Raw genomic sequence first — 4,801 nt, forward strand, 5'->3', positions numbered from 1 at the left:
TTTTATTTTCTTGTATATTGTATATTCTTCATTACCTTCATTTACAAATTGGGGATCTTAAATGGCCTTTTAGGTTGTACCCAGTTTACAGTTATATGCACACACAAAAAACTATACTAATAAATCTTCTCTTTCTATATATTTTGTACTTCCTGTGGAAGCTAACAATGATGTAAATAGGTGAAGAAGAGCTGGTTGTTAAGATATTACCATTCCTTTATTTCTAAAACTTCAATGCAGCAATTAGGATAAATCCATAACTCATAAATACTTCTTGACGCTATCCAATGAATTTGCTGAGATGGTGGAAAAACTTCTCAAATATGTCGTATAAATACTCCAACAGCTTATAAGGGTGAAATTATGGGATGCATTAGCACATTCATTTGTTGGCATATGCTCCAAATTTATGTTGCAGTATGGTGATTAGGTTCATTCTTTTTAATTAAACCTGAATTTGTCTTTTCAGGCACTTGTGTTATGGGCATCAACGTAGAAACAAACAAGTGCAATAACCATGAGGTATGTATGATACTTCACTCTTTTTCAAAACAAAATCAATTAGATATACTACTTAGTGAAGGATGGAGTGTTCACAAAATTCTTGTTAAAATCTTTAGGACTTCTGAAATTTTATTTAGAATAACAATATTTTACTCTAGTAATATTTGTTGTTATGAAACAGGTGTGATGTTGAACTGGTTTAGCTTGTGCTCGTTTCTTGAGCCGAGAAATATGAGAATAAAATTTTTTGGGCAGTTACAAACTTAAGAATTTACAAGACTTCAGAACACCTAGTTATCAGATACTAAGAAGAAATGCAGCTTATGAGGTTGGTAGTATTTTCTTATAGTGTTGTGCTTCAAACTAAGAACTGCTAAATAAGACTTATCTTTTGAACGGTTTGTAGTTTTTTGGTATATACATTGCACTAACAATCTTATGGTTTTAAAGAAGCAGGTTGTTGTTTCTGGCAGAATCTTATCCTGCCAAAGAAAATGTTATTTAGTTCAAACGTGATTGACAAGTGCCAACTAATTAATGTACTAAACTTATGGTGTGGATGCCATTTTTTTATATACAGGTTAGAATTTATGACTCCTTCATAAATGTAGAAACACAAGGTGGCAGTCCTGCAAGATCAAAAGGGTAACATGACAGTCTTGCTAGATCAGGAGGTGGTGTCACCAGGTGAAATAATCGATGGAGTGCTATAAGATCTTATTTTATTGCGTCCTTCTTCTTGATATCCACAAGAACAACAATTTCTTTTACGCATATGGTACAACTACAATTTACTAATATCTTTCAATTCGCCATCAGAACCTGGTATTAGAAAAGCATTGGAGCACGTATGAGTTTTCACTTCTCTTCACTGTATGCTGATGGTTACCTTCCCTATCCAGACTCACATTAGCTAGTTTTTTTAGAACTTTATTATTCGTGTTGTAAAAGAGTTATGTATTGTGGATCTGTATGAAATTATTCTTTTTCTTGCAAAAAAATATCGTTATGTTTTGAGTATAACAATATTTTAGTATTCTAATTTATCTTGAATGATATTGTTGAACTTTTAATTATGTATTCTTACTAATGTATATCATTTATTAAAAAACTTAAAATATTTTGCTAATTTTTTTTTATATATTTGATGATATATTATGGATTTTTAGCTACAATATATAAATTTTTAGGGCTAAAGCTGATCGTGACAAATTCTTCAATTTATTGCTACGAAATTATGGAATTCATAGCTAAAAGTATGAATTCTTAGCTACGATATAAAAATTATTGTGCCAGATACTATAATGTGTTGCTATGAACTTTTGAATTCATAGCTACAAGAATGAAATCACTTGCTACAAGTATGTTTTTTGTGGCAAGAAATTTTTGTCATTACAGTTACAACATAAAAAAAATTTGTGGCAATAAGTATTAGTCCTTAGCCACGAATCATGTAAAGTTTGTAGCTAACTTTTAGCTATGCTATATTTTGCTACAAATGTTACGGAAAAAATATTGTGGCTAAAGTGTCTAGCCACGGAAATTTTTATATTTAGCTACAATATATTTCGTAGCTATAGCGAGAATTAGACCAAGCAAAGTGGCCCATTCCAGTGCTTTCAAGCCATCTTGTACTCGTAAGAGTGACGGTGTACAACATTTATTTTTCTTTTAAAAGGTCAAGAAAAACTATTGAAATGGCTAAATTTTTGTCAAATTTTGCAAGTGCAGAAATGAATATGCAGAAGCATGCTTTAGAGTGTATGTTTATTTGAAGAAGAAGCAATCCTCGCCTCATTCTTAGGCTTCCCATCCCCTTAGTGTTGTTGCTCTGGCAACATGGTTGACGTCTAGGGTGATTCGGAGATTGCAGTTGTGAGTCTTGCACATATCCTTGACATCTTTAAAACCTCTGTTCATGTATGCCTTTAGCTCAGTGTTCACTCTTTCCTCATCCCACATAAAATCTTAGATGTCCTGAACCCATTCAAAATAGCTGACAGTAACACCTCCTGAGTTTGCATATATGTCTGGCAGAATGACACCTCCTTTCTTTGCCAAAATCTCGTCAGCTTCAGGATCAGTTGGATGGTTAGCAGCCTCAACAATGAATTTGGCTTTAATGTCTTTTGCATTATCCCTGTTAATTACTCCGCCAAGGGCAGCCTGTATAAGAACATCGCGGTCTTCTACCAGTATAGAATTAGGATCTATTGAATCCGCGCCATGGAAACATTCTAATTTTTTTGATTTGGACTTTGATGACTTTTTTTTTCTTTTTTTTCTTTTTGCAGCCCGAAGAGATGGGAAAAATCAGAGACTATTCCTCACCTTCCTCCAAACATAGATATCTCGTAATTGAGACTGAAGATGGCGTAGAACAAACCAAGCTCTTGGTTCACACCCCACAAGCTGGCTGGTATGCAGCCTCATGGCTTTCTTTGAGGAACTCCCTTCATGTAGAAAACTGGACCTTGGAGCACAACTCTACTTCTAATCCATTGTCCAAGATGTGGTCTCTCCAAGCGCCAATCCATCGCCACATAAACATTTCTAGCACCATTCCAAACTTAGGGCGTCGCATAATTCAAGGCGAAGTACGTTGGAGGAAACACAACAGCAATCGAGGGCGAGTATAGTCATATTCCAGGATATTGGGAATGGGCTGAAGATGTACTTGGCAGAAGCCAACAAACCCCGAGTACAACAAAGATTTATGATGCTGTCTATGCCTCACTTTTCACTTATGATCGAAACTTGAATATTTTGCAAGCATTTTGTGAGGCTTGGTGCCCCCAAGACGAACACGCTTCTTACATCAGCTGGGGAACTATCTATCTCTCTTTGGGACTTACATATCCTTGGAGGTCTTCCCATAGCGGTTATCCATACGAAGAAGTGGTACCTGAGACAAGAGAACTCATCGGTTTGGACGAAAAACATATGAGATTTATTCCTCGATCTTGCGAGTATTTATTTGCTGCCTTCCATCACCTCAAGGAAGATACGGGTGCTAACCAAAAGGTCTCCTTGAAAGTGGACAAATTTTGGTACAAAAATGCTTTAATATATAAACCTGCCCCGCCGCGAAAGGAAAAGAAATTCGCACGCCTAAAGTCGACACATAATCCTAACGGAGTTATTCCCGAGATAACTAGGTGGTCGAGTGATCAAGAAGCTATATTCTCCAAGCTGAGGTCTGACAAGAAAGATGAAACATACATAGCAGCTTTCTTATCAATTTGGCTATGTGGCATAGAACTTCATTTGTCCGAGACTTTTAAGATGGCAAGCATGATGGCAAGCGAGCGAAAGATTAGCCTTGCGATCCCAGTTTTGACAAGTATTTATCATGGTTTGAATAATATTTCGTATTCTTCCCAACTTAATCAGGTCAAAGTTTGTTTTCCCATCCATTATGTTTACGGCTGGCTTGCACATTACCTCAAAACTCATTATCCACTTGCTAAGGGTCCATCTGTCCCTTTGATGGCAACACACTCAGGAGAGGGAGCTGCGAGGTAATTTGACGAGAAGGATGCAAGAAAACGCATCCAAAATGGGGAGGATATAGTTTGGACACCAACAATGTTAACCAATTCTCGTCCTTATTATTATGTGGATAATGATGCCCCTCAAGAGTTAGAGTCAAATTACTTCATGAGCTTACGTTTTAATTACCTCCCTTTGAGGTATGATAACTCATTCATCATCGACCCCATATAGCCCGCATCGGTTTGGTCGTCAATTTGGGTTGTACCAGACCGTTCCCGATTTTTTTAAGAATAATATTTGTAGCGCCTCTCTAGATGAAGGACTCAGATTTTGGAAGATTTTCACACTGTATCAGTCTATGTCACGCGTGGCTTTTCCCCCAATGGGAGATCCTGTGGAGAATCTTTTCTCCACCAATTATATGTCTTGGTGGGAGAAAGCGCATGAGAAGTTTCTCGAGAATAATTTACAAGCTCTGATAGACAATGTTGTGCTAAAATCTACTACTCTTTTAGGAGGTGAAGATCAAGGTGTTGGAAAGACGGTCTCAAAAGTCAAAGAACCAGCTACTCCAATCCCAAACCACAACATGAGAAAAGGAAGCTTAAATCCTCAAAGGCAGCTTTAAAAGAGGTGGTGTGCACTTCAACAGATATAGAGAAACACCCTCCAGCTCTTCCATTTAGCACGCAAGTTCCTCAAGATAAAAGCCAGAGTACCAATGAAGATCAAAATTTAAAAGAAAACGACCTAACCCAGTAGAGATCGTAGAGGTTCCAAGTGTTGATAGTCCCTCAAGAAC

The 4,801-nt window shown here is 36.8% G+C and overlaps 1 long non-coding RNA gene across 1 annotated transcript; it reads left to right on the forward strand.

The window, feature by feature from the left end:
- The first annotated feature begins 468 nt into the window (after positions 1–468).
- On the forward strand, positions 469–1,479 carry LOC109241527. Its single transcript, XR_002070252.1, has 3 exons — positions 469–522; positions 686–832; positions 1,085–1,479. It is a non-coding gene; the product is annotated as an uncharacterized LOC109241527 (long non-coding RNA).
- The last annotated feature ends 3,322 nt before the right edge of the window (positions 1,480–4,801 follow it).

The sequence above is a fragment of the Nicotiana attenuata genome, unplaced genomic scaffold, assembly GCF_001879085.1.
Source record: "Nicotiana attenuata strain UT unplaced genomic scaffold, NIATTr2, whole genome shotgun sequence".
NCBI lineage: Eukaryota > Viridiplantae > Streptophyta > Magnoliopsida > Solanales > Solanaceae > Nicotiana > Nicotiana attenuata.